Below are 22,983 nucleotides of genomic sequence, written 5' to 3'. Positions count from 1 at the left end.
AAATTCTTGGTTTGGAGTCTCGGCTTCGCCACTTACCAAATGTCTTTCCATAGGTAACCATTCAAATTTTTAAAAATATACTTTAAGTTCTTTTTCTTCCTGAGACTTTGCTGAAGTTGTTTATTAGCTTAAGAGGCTCTTGGGCCAAGACTATGGGATTTTCTAGATATAGAATTATATCATCTGCAAACAGGAATAATTTAACTTCCTCTCTTCTTATTTGGATGTCCTTTATTTCTTTCTCTTGCCAGAATGCTCTGGCCAGGACATCCAATATTACTTTGAATAGGAGAGTGGTGAGAGTGGGCATCTTTGTCTTGTGTCAGTTTCCAAGCAGAATACTGCCAGCTTTTCCCCTTTCTGTAGGATGTTGGCTGTGGGTTTGTCTAGATGGCTTTTATTATTTTGAGGTATGTTTCTTCAATACCTAGCTTATTGAGAATTTTAACATAAAGAGTTGTGAATTTCTCGAAAACCTAAAAACAGAAATACCACGTGACCCAGCAGTCCCATTACTATGCATATACCCCGAAGGAATATAAATGGCTCTGTCATAGACACATGCATCTGTATGTTAATTGCAGCACTATTCACAATAGCAAAGACATGGAATCAGCCTAACTGCCCCTCACTGGTAGACTGGAAAAAGAAAATGTGATACACCATAGAACACTATGCAGCCGTAAAAATCGCTATTTTTCTTCATTAAGCTTTGCAAAGAGGTTTCTTTTACACTGACTTTTTTTTACCCTTTACTTAAAGAAAATGGCAATTAAAACTGTGTCTTAAACGGCAACTACTTGTTTTGTGAACAGGTTAAATAGAGAGAAAGCAATTTCTTTTTTTCTAACAATGCATTGTGTATATCCTAATTCCAGTTTTAAAGCTGAGGCCAAGATTTTTGAAAATTATTTTAATGTAAATATAGTTTTTGGATAGGGTAACACTAGCTAGAGTAATACTTTAGTAATAATACTGCCCCAGAGTAATACTATTAATACTAGTTCTATCAATTTTTTAAAATTTCACTTAGTTCAAACATATTTCCATTTTTTGACTTAACTTAGTTTATTTTTGTATACACTCATCCTAATGGTATTTTACCTAATCAGTGGTGCTGAGGTTTATTTTGTTTGTGGAAATTTTGTTTAAAGTGTAAAAGCAAACTGCAAAAGGAAGTTTACAGCCAAGAAGAAAATCTTCTTGTCATATACTATTGTAATTTCAAATTTTTAAGCAGGTACTTGAATAAAAATGATTTACAAAGGACAATAGACAAATTTAAGAGCTTATTTTCATTTGATTCATCGTCACTGAAAATGTCCTTTCTTATACTATAGAAAGGGGAATAGATGCCATTTAGCCTTCCTCTTCCATACTTTTTCTTCAGTAAATGGCAGCAGGACTCTGTCCCTCCTGGGGCAATTATTAAATTAATTTTCTTTTGCTTTAGATGCTTTGCCTTTGTGATGGGCAAGGATAAACACAAACCCAAGTAATTTTCACATTATCTTTGTTAATCTTATTGTTGCTGATTTAATACATTTGCAGTTGCTGATACATTATTTTAAAATTACAACCTAAGCCACATAAGTTGGATCCTTTTTCCTCACGGAGATTGTGTCATGGAAAAAGGCTAAGAAAATATTTGTTATATATTATTATTTATTGCACAGAATCAAAAAGCAATATTACAACAAGCCACAGAAATAATTCCATATAGAACCCAAACAATAGGACTTATATAACCTCTGTCCCCTTAAGGGAAATTTACTATAATGAAATTCTACCTGAATTTGAATGAAAGATGCCATAAGGCAGACCAAAGGTGAGGATGGCTGCGGATCTCCATCACACACACACACACACATACACACACACACACAAAGCTTCCACAGAAACTCAATCAGTTCTTTAATTTTAAGATACTGGGCTACATCATAAAGAAATCAGTTTAACACTGTGCTATCACTTTGCCAGAGGGGCATGGCTTTCTCATTTCATACGTATGGAAAGCACTCTGTCTCTTCTTTACCAACTCAAGTGCTACCAAATTTTTAGAAATGTCAACAAACCTCGCTTTTTTTGTGTAAAAATGTATTTGAATAAGCCATTCTAAAGAAATGTCTCTCTTTGCTGAATTTGGTAGCATTTAAAACATGAAACACACAATTCAGTGCTGGGAATTTTTTTTTTAAATGCCATTTATTTTTCAACGGTTTTATGTAAGTTAATTTTGTCTGACCATAAAGAAAGCAGTTTTTTAAAGAAGGATTATTGCTTTTAGTACTTTTAAATCAACCAGAGATAGAGATACACAAGTATGTGTTCCACTTGTTGATTTTTTTGAGGGAATTGCATATTTAACACACCAAAGGAAATAATTTCTAAAATTTGATTTTAGAGATTTGAGAAATATTGCCTGCTCTAAAACTTGAGAGACTTGTACTCTTATCACTAAGCATTAGCTCAATAGAAATTTTAAAAGTTTGCCTCTTTCTTCCTCCCTTTCTTTCTCTCTCCTTCATCACTTCCTGCTTTCTGTCCTTCCTTTCTTCCTCCTTTATTTCCTTGCATTCTTTCTTCACATTTTTCTTTAAAACTTTACGCTTTTGCAATATTTTACTTCAATGATGAAATATGTAACAAGGGAATCTTCAAAACTCTATGGTTATAAAGAGAATTTTGATGAGCAATGACTAAAATACGAAATTAATCTTCAAGCAGTTTTTCATTTTGTTATCAACATATCTTCACAGTTTTCTGCTGGGGGAATTGAGAAATGTAATCGTATGAGTTCATTCAGAAATATGACATACTGCTTTTCAAAATGCTTACTTTGTGTCAGTAAATTAATATTATTGAATAACCTGACAGCAGGTCAAAACATAGCAGGTTAGATGAACAATCAAGGGTAATTACATCTTTCTACATATTCTTTGGATGAAAGAAAGGACTTCAGTCAGTCTGTGTATTTCTGGCATTCTAAATTTGGAAAAGGATATCAATTTCAGAGTAATGTGCAGATGATAACTTTCACACAACAGAATTGAAGTGAAATTAAACCATCAAAATCATTTTATTTAAAATTTAAAGACATTAAACCAATCTCTACGGGACATGTGGAAATATAGTTAGGTAAGATTCTTTATCACACACTATTGATAAAAAGTGCATAAACGCAAAATTTCTTTAACCTTTAACATATGTTGGATCTTAATTTTTCTGTTGACTTGTTTATCCAATTGACTATTTTACAAATAATTGCACTGTGTTAATTTTTAAGAAGGTATGCTTAATATATTCAGAAATATGAGTTCTATTTATTAATATTGATCAGTTGTATAGCAAAGATCAATGTATTTATTTAATGGAGTAGAGTTGCAGGGTATTAATTTGAATAAACTTTGAATTTATTTTCTGTAACTGATTTGATTGAAAGGAAGTTTAGTATAGTTTAATGAGGTATTGTCCTAGCAAATTAGGGCACCTCTTTTTATTTATTTGACCACAAAATAAACATATTTAGTTTGTTATTTGCTGGCTGCTACGCTGGATACACTTGTTGGCATATGCTACAGGAGTAATATGAATGGAAGCGATTATCACTGATATGGAGTAAATGAATATGTCAATTCTACAATCAGAATATTGATTATATATTATCTTAGTGCCTCATAGTTTATAAAGTTTTACACATGATCTTTTTGACCTTATTGAGGAAAACTGGGGGTGGGGGATGGGTAAGTGAATAGAGGGGAAACATGAAGAAATAATGAATGAAATTCCTTAGTTGTGGAAAACAGAATAATGTCCTCCCAAGGATATGCATGCTTTAATTCGTGGAACTTGTAAACATGTTAGGCTACATGGAAAAGTGTTTGAATCTAAAATTGATATTGCAGATGAGCTGGATTTTAAAGAGATTTTCCTGAACTTTCTAGTTGGGTCAATGTAAGCACAAATGTCCTTAAATGTGCTTTAAGGAAGAAGGGGACAGAGGAGAGGTTCAGCATAATGTAATGTTAGAAGAGCCAACCAGCTATTGCTGACTTTAAAGATGGCGGGAAGGAACTATAATCCAAGGAATGCAGTGAGAATCTGGAAACTGGAAAAGGCAAGAAAACAGATTTCCATCTAGAGCCTTCAGAAAGAAATGTACCCAAGCAGACACTTTGACTTTAAGCCTTGTTTTTTGTCCATTTGTACTTCAATAACAAAATGCCATGAACTGGGTTGCTTGCACACAATAAAAATTTACTCCTATAGTTCTAGAGGTTGGGAAGTATAAGATCAAGGTACTAGCAGATTTGGTCTCTGGTGAGGGCCTGTTTCCTGGTTCATAGATGATAACTTCTCACTGCATTTCACATGGTAAAAGGGACTAATAACTCTTGGGACCTATTTTATAAGGGCACTAAGCCCATTTGTGAGAGCTTGGTCTTCACAATCTAATTATCACCCCTAAGGCCCCACCTCGTACTACCACCACCTTGGTGACTGAATTTTCAATGAATGAACTGGGGAAATACACAAACTTCAGAACATAGCAATTCCAGAGAGATTCATGTTGATCTTGTGACCTGTAGAATGGTGAGATAATAAGTTTGTATTGTTTTGGCCCCTAACTTAGTGGTAATTTTTGCAGCAGCAATGGGAAACTAATGTACTGTGTTCCACTTTTATTGGCTAAAAATCACAATTATTCTTCTAAATTGACATTAGAATTTTTGTGCTTAATAAGAATAATATATATTTTGTCAGTTAGGTTCACTTATTGCTTTTATTTGTTAATTTGGGGAGAACTGGAAACACTATTAGAAACCATTGGAGTCCTTAACATTTTGGTTATTTTTCACTTAGGAAAAGAAGTGGTTTTATTTATTAAAGCACTTTTTACCTCTCAGTTTTTTTTTTTTTTTTTTCATTTAGATACTATATATTTCTTATTAGGTTTTATCTTTATATTTCATTTTTTAAAATTTTTATTCTGAATGATGTTTTTCTTAAATTTTAGTTTACTTGATTTTATCTGGTGTTAATTTTTTGTAAGTTCATGTTAAAAACTTATCAAATTTCTGAATTTTGCTCTCTTTTTAGTAGTTTCTCAGCCGAGTCTATTGGTGTCTCAAGTTATAATAATACTTTTTAATTATAATTATAATTATTTTTTTCTTCCTCTTTTAAATTATGTTTTATTTTTTAAAAGTCATGTCTGATTGTACTTGTCAATACTTCCAGAACAATGTTAAGTAGTGTTCGAGATCATCGATATGCTTGGATTTTTCCTGACAGTAATCAAGCTATTTCCAGGGGTTCATCATTAAGTATGATACTCAACTATTCAGCTTTATATGTTTAGGATAAACAAAGTTCTTTATTTAAAGTAAGATAATATATCGACTATTGTTACTGATATAGCTATTTCTTTAAAGATGAAATAATGTCTTTTAACACCCAATAAAAATGATAAAAGCATTCTCCTTCCTACTGCCATGAAATCTATCTCTACTCCCTTATTTTTACTAAAATGTTCTTACATTATTCTGGTGAATTATGTTTTTGCTATAATTTTTTTCTTAATGTCTTTTTTCTTTTAAACTTACAGCATTTTCATTCAATTTAATAGTTATAAGGCACAACAGAGAATATGATTATTCTTTGTCATAATAACAGTGTGTTCTTTCAATCTGCAGATGTTTAGCTTTACATCTATGTTTAACTAAACAAATGATTCCCACTATTCTTTCATGCAGTATCTTCCTTTATCCCAACTTCTTTGTTTACTTTTTAAATTTTACGTCATATGTATATATTTGATTCGCAAGTAGTATTTTCTTCCCTCCATCCTCAAGAACAGCTCTTAGCTGTTATACCTTCGGAGTCCTTCTGTGTATACCTTGCATTTCCGTTGTGTTTCTGTTTTTATTACACTTGGATGGGTGTAAATTTCTAGAGTAACACTTGTATTTCTACTCAGATATTGGTAGATGTTACAAAGCCTTTGAATATTGTCGTGGAAGAATTAGATTAACTTGATTCATACCCCTTAGTGGTGACCTGCAATTTATGTCTTACTGGCCATGAGATTATTTCTTAATTCTGAATTTCGTTTGGAAGCATCTCTAGATTGATGATTCTTTGTCATAATAACAGCGTGTTCATTCTATCTGCACATTATAAATTCCCTCACCTAGGAAAATTTCTTATTTTCTATTCTTGATTATGTCTTCAATTTGACTTTTTGAAGTTGTTCTCTACTTCTCTAATCTCTTTGCTCCATTTATCTTATTTATTATGTAATCTGCATTATTTTCTTCACCAGCCAAATTCTAATAGATGCCCAGTCCCAGCAGTGTGCCAAACACTATGTCTGTTCCAGAAGAGTGAAGATATTTCCATTTTCTTGGAAAATTTTCCATCATTTTGTTGCTGAAAAAGGTTGACAGTTATTACTCATTCAACCATGCATTCATGTAGTCATTCATGTGTTTTAATTATATGGATGTAACAAAACAAAATAAAACAAAACAAAAAGCTGAATTTAGTTTGCAATCCTTATGTAGGACTTCAAATATACAAGCTGCATGTAAGATAATGATTAGTCAATTGGATAAACACATTCTCTGTCTATGTATAAGTACCTTTCTACTCTACTCACTACAAGCTGTGAATAGCACAGGGATGGAGTCACATACTATTGTAAACCGTAGTGTATATTAATAATCTTGGTAGGCAAAAGTGAATGAAGTAGATGTTCAGACAAACTCCTAAAGTTTTTCAACTTAGGGAGAAAATATCAAAATATGGAAGATTGAAGAAGGGAGTTTCTCCAAAAAGTAGAGAGAGAAAGCAATAACAAGATGGGAGAGCAAATTATTTTTTTTTAAGGTTTAATTCACTTTAATTATAAAACAAATGATAGGCTATAGAGTACAACAAAGACTGTTAGCAACATCTTCATGTCTTTGACTTGCGTTGGAAGCTGCTAATTTTGTTTAATTGCAATTACAGTGATATCTACTGTTTTAATAATTACTTCAACTTAAAGATAATGAGTGAGTTTGATGCTTCTGCTATACTTCCAGCTCAGGTCCTGATTCTTATTTTAAGTATTAACAAATTTATAACTGAAGCTTCCAAGCAACTTTCTCCTCCAGGACCCAGGCCTTTGCTAGTTATTGGAAATCTGTACTTCCTTAATCTGAAAAGGCCATATCAAACCATGCTAGAGGTAAAAAATAAATAAGTGTTCATTTTATACGTATTTATAATTTCCTAAATATTTCTTGCCTGTGTGGGTTCATTAGCATGTGTGTATTAAAAACTGGTTTACATATGTGTGAGGAAGTAATTAATATTCAAAATTAATAGAGCTGCTTTAAATTGAGTAGCTGTTTTTAAAGTTGCATATATAAAAATTTTACTAAACACAATTATATTATTTAAAATGATATATTTATCCTGAAATATTTATGACATATAACCTTTATATCAAATACTTTGAACTTTTTTAAATTTATTTTTTATTTCAATAGGTTTTGGAGAAACAGGTGGTACTTGGTTACATGAATAAGTTCCTTAGCATTGATTTCTGAGATTTGGTGTACCCATCACCTGAGTAGTGTATACTGTACACAATGTGCAGTCTTTTATCCCTCACTCCCTTCCTACCCTTTCCCCCGAGTCCCCAAAGTCCATCGTATCATTCCTATACCTTTGCATATATATACTATATAATATATATTATATATAATAATTACACATATAGTATATAAATATATATAAAGGTTTAATTAACTTTATAAGACAGATGATAGACTATGGAGTACAGCAAAGACTCTTAGCAACATTTTCATGTCTTTGACTTGCATTGGAAGCTGCTAATTTTGTTTAATTGTAATCACAATGATATCGATTGTGAGATATATATACATACATACATAAACCTGATATGTATATTTCTTTATCCACTCATTGATTAGTGGGCATTTGGGCTGGTTCCATATTATTGCAATTGCAAATTGTGTTGCTATAAACATGTGTATGCAAGTATCTTTTCATACAGTGACGTCTTTTCCTCTAGGTAGATACCTAGTAGTGGAATTGCTGGATCAAATGGTAGTTCCACACCAACATCTATTTTTTTTTAATTTTTTTATTATGGTCATTCTTACAGGAGTGAGGTGGCATGGCACTGTGGTTTTGAATTGCCCCTGACAATTAGTGATGTTGAGCATTTTTCCATATGATTTTTGGCCATTTGTATATCTTTTTTTGAGAATTGTCTATTTGTGTCCTTAGCCCACTTTTCGATGGAATTGTTTACTTTTTTCTTTCTAATTTCTTTGAGTTCCTTGTAGATTCTTGATATTAGTCCGTTGTCAAATGTCTAGATTGTGATCCCACTCTGTGGCTTGTCTGTCAACTCTGCTGATTGTTTCTTTTGCTGTGCAGAAGCTTTTTAGTTTAGTTAAGTCACATCTATTTATCTTTGCTTTTATTGCATTTGGAAAGCAAATTCTTAAATAAGGCACTATTATTAGTAGGCAAATGTACAAGTTTTACTTACACATTCCTTCACCTCACCTCTGGTAAGTATACCCTGAGGAATAAAGAGTAGTAGTGAGGAACCAATTTTTAGCAGTCCGTTTGGAACATATTTTAAAGACTTCCCCCTAAATTATCATTCTCTTTTTAATTCTCTATTTTTAATTTTAATTTTTAATTCTCTCTTTTTAAATTCAGGAAAGGCTACTGCACATATAGCACACACTGGTGAACTATGGTGAGTAATTCAGTTCGGGGAAAGAAAAAAGAACAATTTGGCATTATCCTTGAGTCACCCTTCTGCTCAGGCCTGAGCACTGGGACTAACATCATCTTAAGGGAGAATGGAAGTAGTGGAATTCTAGACTGTCATAGTGAGGAGCCATGGGGAAATGAGAAACCTCTTCTCCACATAAGAATTACACTGACTTCTTATTACAGGCACAGATTCCGAGTAGCTCTCTAATTTGAGACCTGGGAATTTGTGTATTAGTCAAGACTCATATTATGATGAATTATAATTATAACATAACTATAATTATAATTATACTTTATAATTGTAATTATATTTGTATTAATTATATTTAATACATAAATATATTTTACATATAATTACAATTATTTTGTGAATATCTGAACTGCAGGCTGTTTCACCATTAAAAAGACACAAATAAGGCAGTTACAAGTGTTTTCATTTTCACTGTTGTTCGTGTATGTGACATACAAGTGTGTTGCCATGCTGGCATCTCCTAAAATTTGTATTTATTTGATTTACCAAAAAAATGTAAAGTATAAGTTTATTTTTTTCCACAGGCAAAACTTGGTCCCAAGCGGAATAACATTTTAATAATACAAAAGCATGTTTCATTTGCAATTAATTTGCTCTGCAGCAAATTTCTGGAACTCATCATTTCAATAAACAAGTATACCTGCCATTTATGAAAACATAAACTACAAACTTTGAGTATTATACAAACATATAATACAAGGCAATTAGAGTTTATGTAATTCTATTTTCAGATTGGTTCAAATATGTTCTCATATAGTCACAGCTCAAAATTTTTCAGAAGCAAACATATGGAACAATTTGTTACAGTATTAAGTGTAAATGCAATTCCACTATCAATCTTATATCTAAGTAATTCAACATTTGACATTTACGTGAATTTAGAAAATATAACCAGACTAAGGTGGATTATACTCTCAGCCTATGAGTCATCAGATTGTCATATTTCAAAATTAGTAATGGCACAGGTGGGTAGTCAAGCATCAGACACACATTGGAGTTTGCTGTGCAGACTCAGTGAGTGTGCTTGGAATCAACAACTGCAGAGTGTAGGGGAAAGAAACAGGATTATGCAGAAGGATAAGTCTTGAGAGCAAATTTATAGGCATCTTCAGATCTAGAATGATCCGTCAGAATTGTCCTATTTGGGACCAAAACAGTTAGACACTTATATTGCTCCTAGATCAGTCATTGAGTATGGGCTGTTGTGGTGTCAGTGTGACTTGAAAGAGCCAACTCTTCATAGGAGAGGCACTCCCTGAAGGAGCTGAGAGTAGATGACCACCATCCACAGCAATCCCGTCAGTACTCTCACTCCTTCCTTTAACTGGAATTTAGGGTAAATGATAGTGTCCACTACAGTTCACCTTTTGTCATTTTGGATCCATCTCATATGCATTTTGATGGCAGTTCTTCCGGGTATCAGACTGGCCTCTCTTCATGGAGAATCTTTTATTTTTCCCTTCACACCAGGGGAGCTAAGAGAATCTTAGAAGTGGGAGGTTAGTAAGAAAAGTACAGTCCCCAATGCCTAGATGTGGCAACAGATATTTGTCTTCTTTCACCCTTATCTATTCCAGAGTCTGCTCCCCATCAGCTAGCACCTATGCCAGTCTTGTAGTATTTCCTGGTAGCATGACACAGACCTTCATCTCCAAGGGGTCACCTTCTTAAGCTAGGATTAATTCACTTACCAATTTCCAAATTGGGCAAAGGTATATGAAAAGACATGCAGTGAGTTATCTAGGCGCCCATTAGGCCCACATCCTGCTGATGATCTGGATCAGTTATCCATGACAGATTGGTGACTCCTTTTACTGCCTTCTGGTCCCTTATATGAAGTCTTGAGCCAAGAGTCAAGGTGCTCAGCTAGAACAATGAGTCAAACTAAAGTAGCCATCAAGTATTTACTTACTTGCTCTGACTGTGTAAGCAAGAGGCAAAATAAGCACTGGCTTCCCAATGTTCCATTTTCCCCTGTGGAAAAGGACCCAGTGAGAGTCAGGTGGATCAGCACAGATAGGGGAATTGGGTCAATGTGGAGAAATATCTTTATCAAAAGCTCCTGATGAGAAGGTAAAGCAAAAAAGCCTCAGCTCAGGCGGCCTAATAAAGAGCCCTTACAATGGTGGTGCCTGGTGTAGGAATGCAGATATGCATATAAGCATGACTAGCCTGGGGAGAGGGTCTGGGTCCTCGGCAGCACTCCCTCCAGAACGCTGGAAGGCTCTGGCCTTGCACTACATCTACAGTGGGTGGGACAGATTTCTCACAGGACACCTGATAGGCAGACTATTTAATTGCCTGTCTGAAAAATCATACCAGATTTTAGCCTGAAGCTGAATTCCTCACCAAACAGGATTAGTCTCCTAGATTTCAATATGACTCTTGCTGTTTCCTTTGCTGAAGTGTTTCTCCCATTGGGAACTAAAATTTCTAATCCTGTAGAACCTAGATGTTCCGGGATAAGAAGTAAACACAATCATAATGATGTTTTGGTCAACGACAAACTGCATATACAACACAACGGCAGTCCTATAAGATTATAATACTATATGTTTATGCATGTTTTCTATACCTAGATATGTTTAGATATGCAAATACTTACCATTGTGTTACGATTACCTACAGTATTCAGCACAGTAACATGCTGTACAAGTTTGCAGCTCGGAAGTAATAAGCGATACTAAGTAGCCTAGGTGTGTAGGAGACTATACCACCTCAGTTTGTGTGAGTATGCTCTAGAATGTTTGCATGATGACAAAATTGCCTTAAGATACATTTATCAGAATGCATCCCCATCCTTAAGCAATATCTGTCTGTATTCTTCCAGAGGCTATTGGAAATTATTGTCACTTTGGCTTGTCTTTTTCTATGTGGATGTCTTCTCTATAAATTTCCCCTAAGAATGACATAGACTCATATAAATATCTTCACTTCAAGGTGTATATTGCATCTTGGAAGATGGTTCCAGTCCTCTTAAAGTCTCACTTCTGAGTTAACAGTTCAGCTTTGCCATCAGAATACCATTCCAATTTTCTATCAGAACAACAGCTTCTAGGTCACGTGATTTGATAAGTTTACCCAGAGTCATGACTCATTCACATATATCCTTTCAGACAAAATGATATCACAAGGCAGTATATATTCTAACTTCAAACCACTTCCAAACAAATTGGAAGACCACGTGTACTGCCTGAAAGTCTACCCATTGGGAGAACTTCCCTTATAAAGTTTTTCAAGGCCACCCTTGAATTAGGCTTTTTAGTGTAACTGCTATCCATTTTCAGCTTACATTAACTTGCTGAGAGAACCTATTCAGGAATCCAGCTCAGACTTTTTTCTGCTTCATCAGCTCAATGTATGAAATTCCAAATACAGCCTTAGGTGTGTGCTGAGGAAAGGGCAAAGATGCTTGTGCTATTGATGGCATGGGTTCTGCGCTACCCATTCAATAAGTTTGTTTGCATCCGTTTTCCTGGTCATACTTAATTCTGGTTATACTACTTCACACTGATGGGGGATTTTTGCTGAACTTGACCAATTATATCAGTTAGAGCATCTTTTAGAACCCAGCTTATTATGGACCGTTCCAGACACATATCACTTTTTCCATATTCAGCTACTTCTTTCCTGGGCTCACCAGAGTTGTTTTTCAATAGGTGTATATCTCTGCTACAAATCAAATGACCTTGATTTAGATCCCTCAGTGATTACTTTGTGATTTTTCCCACAGACACTTGTCATAAACTTCACTAATAGACCTAATAATGTAAGAAATGTCAGGTTCTTTGGTCCAAGTTGCAGGGTTGCTTGCAAAGAAATGCAGGATGCTTTTATTTTAGATGGGATGGATATCCTGGAAAACCTCTGGTCAATGGACTCCTAAAAATTGTACTGATAACGTAGTCCCTAAACATTCATAGAATTTATCTTCCACTCCCTGGAATATGTGTCTTACTAAAGACTTCAACTTGTTAACTACTTTTGTTCATTCAGTTCCATTAGCAAGATGTCATCTATGCAATGGATGATATTTTTTACCTTTTATTTTTTGGACAATCTACATATGTGGCCAAATACCAATATAACAAAAATAGCAAAATTCCAAATATTTGGAAGTGTCATATTAAAGAACACAAGAGTGAACATAGACCTGAAAAAACTGTAAATAAATACCACATCCACTCAAATTAACAAAAACTGTTTCTAAGCCTCTTTTTAATATGGATAAAAAATAGCATATTTGCTAAATTGATGACCATCATGAACTTTGGTCATGTAACTCAGCTCTAGCACAAGTACCATGTCTGACTATTACAACTGCACTGGGGGTGCTACTAGCTGAGTTTGTGGAAATGCAAGGTCATCCTTTAGGATCCCTCCAGGTTTTTGTTAAGGAAATATTGGTGAATTAAATGGACAACTGAAAGGGATCAACAATTCAAATGGTGCTAGATTAAGAGTGGTGATAGCTTCTACCTTCCTCACCCAGAATGTGATACTTTTGTTGATTAACTGTCTTATCTAGTATGGGAACTGCAGTTTCAGGGGCTCCTATTTCGGCTTTTCCCAGCGTAATAGTTATTATCTCGTAGACCAAGAACTTAATATGAGGGTTGCACTAGCAATCAAGGATATCTACCTTTACATTGGGAGATTTGGGTTGGTCTGTGGAATTAATATGAGCTGCATATTACCCAGTGATCTAGGTATTAATTAAACTACATATGCAGCAGATTTAAAAAAGGAGACATACTGATGCTTCTAGCCTCTGGATGTCAATGTTCACAAGAACTCAAAATATTTGGATATCCCTCTTTTCCCAGTGTACATTAACTTGACTAAAATGGCTGGGTGGAAAGTAGGTGAATCATTATCTTTAACATTTTCCATGCTGTTGCAGAATACTTCTCCCAAAGGACCTACCATCCTCTTTAACAAGTGAGTTCTGAGTCAAATAGTGGCTCAAGTTCAGAAACTAGGAAAATGATTCTAACTTTTTAGTAAGGCAACTTCCTCCAGTTTCTGGATCAGCTATTTTCAAAATTTCTTCTTGGTGTAAAAGTTGAGTGATATCATTCTTAAGCACTCACTTACTTTGATCATCACTTTTTTCATACTTTTAAAAGTAATTTATATATAATTCACATCCCTGAGACGCTTGTTGGGATGTTAAGTGATGTATCTTGAACTAATACTCCTCAGTCAACAAATGCTCATTTATCTGATGTATCGGACTTCAAAGTCAAGCACCCTAGAATTTAAGTTCACCTGTCATGCATGTATGAAACCACTATCCTCTGTATTACAAATGTTAAAAACGAAAAAAAAATCTACAGTATAAAATGTATTAATTGAAATTAATCAATTAAATTTTATTAATGTTAGGTAATATTTTCAGATTCTTAAGTTTATTTATCCTAAAATACCAATAGTTTGAGTAATAAAAAGAAATAATATTTATGTCTTCTTTATGCTTAAAGCAGTTAAAGCAGAAAATTTCTCCTTTATCTTTTTTTTCAGCTTTATTGAGGCATGATTGACAAATAAAAATGATATATATGGAAGATATACAACATATTTTGACATACATATACATTGTGAACGATTGCCATCACTGAGCTAGTTAACATACCATCACCTCCCATTGCTACCTTTTGTATATGTGTATACGGGGATAACACTTGAGATCTACTCTCTTAGCAAATTTCAAATATAAAATACATTATTAGTGACCATGCAGTCCATTAGATCTTCAGAACTTTTTCATCTTATAATTAAAAATGTGTACTTTTTGAGCAATATCTCCCCTTTTCTGCCACCCCTCAGGTCTTGGTAACTTTCATTTTATCATCTGTTACTGTAAGTTTAACATTTTCTAGATTGTACATATAAGTAAGATCAGGAAGTCTTTCTGTGTGTGGCTTATTTCTTCCTTTGTATTTTTATGAATTTTTTAAGTTCATGTACACTCCCAGATTTGCTCTATACCAAAGTATGATATTAGTAATAGTGAGTGTAAATAAAGTTTTATAAAGTAAAGAAGAAACAATAGGTAACCACATAGGATTTTCTAATATTTGTTCGGATATTTGTCTACCATTTTTTTTAGCCCCAGCTGGAACTTTTGACATGGATGTGATTTAACAGTGTCTCTTCCATACAACTGTATAAAGCTAACTGTATGGAAATTCTCCTAGAGTACTGGAAGAAATTCTGCCCTAGGGGCAACTATTCTCCATGGCATTTCTATGCAACTTGTGACAGCAGTTTTTCTGGACTATTTTTGCAAGAATATTTGCATAGCAAACAGCCTTAGAGGATTAAGATAGTATCTTCCTCACAGTCAGAAAGAAAATGTGTTTACTGTCTGGTATAATCAAGCTAATGTTTCCCTCCAATGATAAAGTTTAGGCAATTTTTTCTAATAGTCCTGTATATAAAATTAAAATTTCCTAGTCTGAGTTCTTCAGCCACAACACAAACCCAAGATGTGTGCAGCAACTACCCAGGTCTGCCTCTTCATTGCTACCACGGGACTTGAACAGTGTTTTCTATGTCATGTAACAAATGACCATAAATATAATTGTTTAGAACAACATGCTTTTATTATCCCCACTCCTCTCAGGCCTAACTGAGGAAGAATCTGTTATCAAGCTCATTCTGGATATTGGCAGTTATTTGTAGTTGTATGGCTGGGAACCTCAGGTTTTATAAGTGGTTGGCTGGAGTTTACCAGGTACCAAGAGTTTCTAAAGGTTGCAAGCAGTTCCTTGAAACAGGGGTTCTCCAACAAGCCTTTTGTTTTGTTTTATTTTTTTGTCAAGACTACAGGAAGAATCTCCAAACTACTAAGACAGAGTGTCACTTAATGAAATAGAATCATAATAGTGACATCTGATTGCTCGTGCCTATGATAATCTAACCGTGAAAGTGCTATCTCATAGCTTTTGCCATATCCTATTTATTAAAAGTAAGTCATAATTGTCATCAATACCCAAATGAAGGGAATTACACAAATGCATAAACATCAGGAAGTAGAAACCTTTGTGGAAAGAAGAGGCCACCCTAAGGTCTGTTGATCACAGTGTGCAATAGGAACTGATACAAAACTTGAAGCTCCTACTGCTGGGTGTGCTGAGTAATAGTCTTTTGACTCAGATGCAGGATCCCTGTGTTTTCTGCCAGCATTTATGAACCAGTGGCAGGACAATTTGTTAGCTTGCAAGTAGGTAAGATCTCAGAAATTTTACAGTTCTTAACATGATTTGTCCCAATCTAGTCCTGGATATTCACAAGATACCAGGAGTTAGGGTTATATTATTCTGGCTCATTTTCCCCCTTTACTGAAGGAGGGTGACCAAGAGATAGAGTTTTCCAAACTACGTAGAATCTCCATCTCTACTACTATAGACACTCAGAAACTTGGTACTTTTAAGGACAAATACAGTTGTCAGCTGGTACTTCACATCCTCATGCTTACCTAAACAAGGGTTCTTAAAACTATGGCTTTAATATTTAAACTAATTCATGTATATACTTATATTAACAGTTTACTTAAATTGAATCTTTCAGACTTCTAGAATACAACCAAAATGAATATGGGAAAGGTAATATACCAGAACTCAATCATGAAATTTATGATTGGTGACCTGAAGGAATATAATTGCTCCTTTCTAAACTTGACAGAGTCTCATATCATATTTTAAAGTTTAACAATGTATGATATCTTACTAGAACTGAAAAAATACACTATCAGGGTGATTTGAAATGCAGATTGCTTTAAAAATTGTGCTAAAATAGCTTATTTTCTCAGACTACTTAGCAATATGAGTTAAAATATCACTAGTTGAATAGCCCATAAAAAGTCCATTATGTCATTTTATACACATCCAGCTGCCAAGTACTCAAGATCATAATAAGAAATTAAATAGTTCAAAGAAGACAAAATTGTGAAAGTTAAGTGGTGAGACAATGCAATGTTCTACTGATAGACGTTATCTCAGTAGCTTACAAAGTGTTGACAGCTCTTTACCAACCTAAGTGTAGTCTTATCCCAGCGCCTAAGGAATACGTTGTATAGTTCACTCAGATAGTTTCTGTATCCCTAAATTAAAGGTGTTCTATGCCTCTCTTCTAAATTCTCCTTCTATTAAATATAATCATTGCAGATTTTGACAATAGTAGCCACTAACTGCCATTACATTACAATGAAGAAGACAAATGCTTCCCTTTCCCATGCTATGCCAAGCCCCTTGCAGGACCTAGGGAAAAATAAAAGTTACTCTCCTCTAGACACCTTATTTACTTTTTGCCAACTTCTAAAATTCTCCATGAGAACATCTGGGCACTGCATCTGATTTTGTGGTGTTCCTGCTGTTTTCCAAACCTTTTCAAGCAATCAATTTGAAAACTCCCAGAAAAGAGGAAAGCTTCTTCTTAAAAAAAAATAAAAATAAATAAACCATGAAGAATAACTGGTTTCGTGTTCATCATTTTCATTCCCATTACAAATCCATCAGATTCATTTTACAACTGTGATTCCCTAGTGACTTTTCCTCCTATGTTTGTCAATGTTTTCCAAGCCTTAGATCATAGGTATATCACGTATACTTATGAGTAATAGAGAATTTCAGGCCCGTCCTCACAGTGGCTTAATTATAGTTCTGTATGTTTTTGCGCACATTTTAGTATATAATTTTATTAGAAATATTTTACTACTAAAGCAATGATGTTTTTGTTAATGTTTTTGTAAACCAATTATCCAAGAGGAAGGAAAGGAAAAGAAGAAGGAATTGAAAAAAAAGAAATAAAAAAAAGAAGGAAGGAAGGAAGGAATGAAGGAAAGGAGGGAGGATACCTTGATCTGTAATATTTGCCAGTTTCCATGATGTAAATACTCTCATCATGGCCAATATCCAGCCTAATAAGTTACTGTCCTTAGAGACAGTGTTGGGAGGAGATGCACACAAGAAGATCTTGTGAACTGATGGGAACCAGCTCCAACACATCACTGGACCTTGGGGATTCCACTTCTAATAAATTGCTTGTAGGTTTCCTACTCATATGATAGTATTTACTGCTAGTATCTGTGCTTTATTTGCTCCCTCTCTCTGATATACAGAACTTTATTTTCTGTCTGCCTGATCAACTAATTTCTCCTGGAGATACTCACAATCCACCCAGGAAGCTATTGTTCAAGTGACAGCCTCAGATATGTGTGGTTAGGGATAAATATTTCTTTCATACAATATACCACATTATATTGCAAATATCTGTTTAAATGTCTATTTTAGTCTTAAACTGAGCCACCAAGAATTATATTTCATTCATCTTACATTTTGCCAGAGCATAGAAAAATGTGGGACCTAAATGTTTATATGTGAAACTCATAATTCATGATAATGAATTAATAGAATACTGAGTCAGCAATTTCAATATTGATTTAAAATTGCAATATCTCATATACATCAAAGAGAAGTTGCAATAGGGAGGTAATAAGGTGATTAATGGATTTTAAAAGGATGAATAATTGAAAAAATATATAGAGAGAATTAAAAGAAATATAAGCAATGTCTTGTTCAGAGTGTCAACTGGTGAATTTCCAATGTAGAAAAATCACTGGATAGTTTTATAAACAGTATAATTGTATTTTCCACAATTAAAACATTTATTAACACATAGTCGTACATATTTATGGGGTACATGTGACACAAGCATACAATGTATAATGATCAAATCTGATAATTGAACTAACCATCAGTTCAAACACTTATCATTTCTTTGTGCTTGTAACATTCCAAATCTATTTTTTTTTTTTTTTTTTTTTTGAGGCAGAGTCTCGCTCTGTCGCCCAGGCTGGAGTGCAGTGGCCGGATCTCAGTTCACTGCAAGCTCCGCCTCCCAGGTTCACGCCATTCTCCTGCCTCAGCCTCCCGAGTAGCTGGGACTACAGGCTCCCGCCACCCCGCCCTGCTAGTTTTTTTTTTTTTTTTTTTGTATTTTTTAGTAGAGACGGGGTTTCACCGTGTTCGCCAGGATGGTCTCGATCTCCTGACCTCGTGATCCACCTTCTCGGCCTCCCAAAGTGCTGGGATTACAGGCTTGAGCCACCGCACCCGGCCCAAATATATTCTTTCAGTTATTTTGAAATGTACAATAAATGATTGTTAACTATAGTTGTCTTATTGTGTTACCAAACACTAGATCTTATTCTTGCTATGTAAATATATTTTTCTACCAATTAATGAAACCCACTTTACCCTTTCAAGCCTCTGCTAACCATCATGCTATTCACTGCCTCCATGAGATCAATTGTTTTTAGTTCCCACATATGAGAAGATGCAACACTTGTCTTTCTGTACCAGGTTTATAACACTTAACATAATATCCTCCAGTTCCATCCATGATATTGCAAAAGACGGAATTTCATTCGTTTTAATGGCAAAATAATATTCCATTGTGCATATACACCACATTTTCTTGATCCGTTTACTTGTGTGAATATGTGACTATGAGCTAGAACTCACATCCCACATCTGCAATAAACCCAGATATTTCTTCAATATGCAGATTTTAATATCCTTTAATTTGGGATATTGTGTGATTATATTTTAGTCTTGCTAACCACTTTTATAATTATACCAGTCCAGAATAATGAGGTAATACAATTTCAAGTTCTAAAGCTTAAGCCTGAGATCAAGAAGATATTAATCCCATGTGATTTTCCTCAAAGTCACAACAAATAGCCAACACTAAAATCTAAATGTAAAACAGTACAAAAACTATCAGAAAATATCATTATGGAATACATTTTATAGTAAAATCCCTTCAGTGTCCGCTTTTTAGCTTGTGTTCCATTTTAACTCAAATGCCTGTATCTTCCTATGTAATATTTTAAATGTTTCTTGTCTTTAAATTCAACCTTTAGAATAGAAAAGTTACTTAATAGAAACTTATCTTTTATACATTTAGAAAGAAGCTTTGAAATTAACTTCTGCTCAATATAGTCTTCACCTCTGGGAACAACTTCATAAAGCAAGAGCCTGAGAATTCCCGAATCACAGGGGCAATGGCTGGAGTCATCCTGGCCACTCACATGAGAAATATGATGGAAGAACTGAGGAATGAAGCACATTTAAAACATGCTTTCAACTTTCAGGAGACATCAACACAGAGAAAAAGTTCACAACAAACTGGATGGATATGAGAAGATATCTTTTGAGAACATAAATACATTTTACTTTCTGTTAATCTTTTCTGCCTTCATTTTTGTGGTTCGTAACGTGAACTATTATGTTCAGAGTTCGTAAAATGAGTGATGTCAAAAGAAATTTAAAGAATTCTCACTCAAACCCCGAGTTGATAGTATATCCAGTGTAAAAATCCATGTTTCCTTCAGCTAATCTACTTTTCTACTCGTTATTCTACTCATTATTTTTACTCGTTCATTGTTTCACTGCCTATTCTACTCGTTATTTCTACTCGTTCATTGTTTCACTGCTTATCATCAGTTAGGAATTTTTTCAAAAATTACAGTCTTTCATTCATTAGTTTTGTGCTGTGATCAAGTCACTTTATCTCTCAAAGTCTTCTTGTTAACATCTGCACATCGTCTATTTTTATGTCCTCCTAATTATTAATAACCCAAAAATGAGAAAATGATTTTAATGTAAAGCATTCAGAAGCACGTAAAACACAGAAACGGAACAGTGATTGTCTTTCAGTCTCTGGTGGATTGCAGATTCCTAAGTAAAATATTAGAACTATTTTCTGAATAACTCAGGAATTTCCCTTCTGTAGGTCAGGTCACTGGGTGGCATATTGTGATCGACTGAATTACTGTTCCCCAAATCTGTTTTCTTTTCCTGCAGGACACATAACTAGAATTCATATCTCAGCCTCTTTTGAATTTAGGTATGACTACAAACAAATAGAATATGTCACATTTTGCATGATATCAAACCTGCCCAGTATGATTCTTCATACTTTTTTCTGTGATGCACAGAAAAAATCTATAAGGCAGTAGGGTCATGAAAGACAAAGAAACTGAAACAATAAGATGGAAAGATAACCACAAGTAGAAACACAGGCTTAGAAAAGAGTAACTTTTAGGATCACAGGCTTACAAAGCAGTAATTTTGTAGGCTTTCAAATAAACAAGGAACAAACACCTATTTTGTTGGAATACTGAAATTTCTGGGTTAGTCTGTGAAAGAGGTGACCACTGAGGACACAGTCTTACTTATTACTGTACTTTAGGTTTCTTAATATTCTATGCTTCAGATATTCTAATTTGTTAAATTGTATGTCTGTAATGAGTACATAAACAGTCTATGCTAAAATGTCACCAAAGGCAAAATTTCTCTTTCTATGTATCAGTAATTACATTTAATTTTACATTAATATTGCTGAAAAATTTGTCAATTTAATTGAAAATCTTTTTCAAGTTGTCAGATAACTTAGTTATTTTAATTAATTACAATTTGCTTTTCTTTAGGATAATTACAGTTTTTTTTCTTCAAAATTGTCATTCACATCCTGAGAGGGTTAGTGATCCCTGAAGGTAGTGGTAGAGAAGCTTATTTCTTAATTTCAAATAGATTAAAATATGAACACTCTTAAAGAAGTTTAAAAAACTTATTTCCCATATGACATTCACATCTAGAAATGATTGACATATGTAGTTATGATAACATTCTATTTATTGAGTTTTCTATTACTTATAAAATAGGCATACATTGCAAGTGAGAATGTAAACTTTTTACCAAATATTTTAAATAAATAACAGTATCCTTTTTCTATAAATTTGTATAATTTGAAGAAGCCAGAAAGAAAGAACAAAAAGAGGAAGGAAAGTGGGCTGGGCACTGTGGCTCACGCCTGTAATACCAGCACTTTGGGAGGCCAAGGCTGGTGAATTAACTGAGGTCAAGAGTTCGCGACCAGCCTGGCCAGCATGGTGAAACTCTGTCTCTACTAAAAATACAAAAATTAGCTATGTGTGATGGTGCACACCTGTAGTCCTAGCTACTCAGGAGACTGAGGCAGGACAATCGCTTGAACCCGGGAGGGGGAGGTTGCAGTGAGCCAAGACCGCACCCCTGTACTCCATCCTGGGCAACAGAGAGAGATTCCATCTCAAAAAAAAAAAAAAAAAAAAAAAGAAGGAAAGAAACTGTATAGAAAACCTAGCTAAAGACCAAAAGATACTGACTATAATACAAATGTCTAAAATTCATATGAATATGGATTAAATACCAACTCTACAAATCAGTAATATTTCCTATATCAAAATATTAATTTGTCAAAGACTATCAAACTTAAACAAACCATGCAGCAACTAATGACATTTAAAGAGTAGTTTAAATAGCAGTTAGCAAACTTACAATAGTGAGAAAAAGAAAATATAATGATAGTATAGACCTTTGAATTGTATACATATGTTATATATAATATATAAATACGTAAGAAAAGTAAAGTAGTAGAACATTCAGAATAGCAGTGATAGGAGGTTGGTAGACCCTTTTCCAAGTCAAACAACGATTTACTGATAAACATTTTGTTAAAATAACCATTAGAAATGTATGTGAAGTGTCCTAATAACATACAGGAAATGAATTAAAATGTATTTAAGAAGGTGTAATAAATCTTGATAAGGGCAATGTGAATCTATAGCATTTGAGGCATCACTCAGTCCCATTTTCCCCGCTAGATGAGTATAACAGAAACTCTACTTTGTGTAGCTCCTGCCAAGAAAGTAAGGCTTCTCTTCCTCTAGTTTTCAGTCTAGGGGTACAGTTTCACCACAGACAGGAAATATCAGAGGTGATCATCCTCCTCAGTTTGATGTTACAAAACATTCCAAGAAGACTGGCCTCGCCTTCTCCCTATCCAGTCCCCAATGTAAGTGAGGCAAACAACCCCAGGTTGTTCTTAGTCCAACCAAGCTCTGAAACAAATAAACAATCAAAAATACATATAACACTACCACCACCAAGATCTGGAGCATGGGGTAGGACTAAGTGTCCAGAGTTGCTACAATATATTATCCAACTCATCACATTGATATCCAATAGAGTGAAGGATATCAATATCATGAATTGCTAAAATACATAATAAAAAGTGTCTCTTTTTCAACAAAA

This window comes from Trachypithecus francoisi, unplaced genomic scaffold (genome assembly GCF_009764315.1).
Source record: "Trachypithecus francoisi isolate TF-2019V2 unplaced genomic scaffold, Tfra_2.0 Lachesis_group18, whole genome shotgun sequence".
In the NCBI taxonomy this organism is placed as follows: domain Eukaryota; kingdom Metazoa; phylum Chordata; class Mammalia; order Primates; family Cercopithecidae; genus Trachypithecus; species Trachypithecus francoisi.
This window is presented reverse-complemented; position numbering follows the sequence as displayed.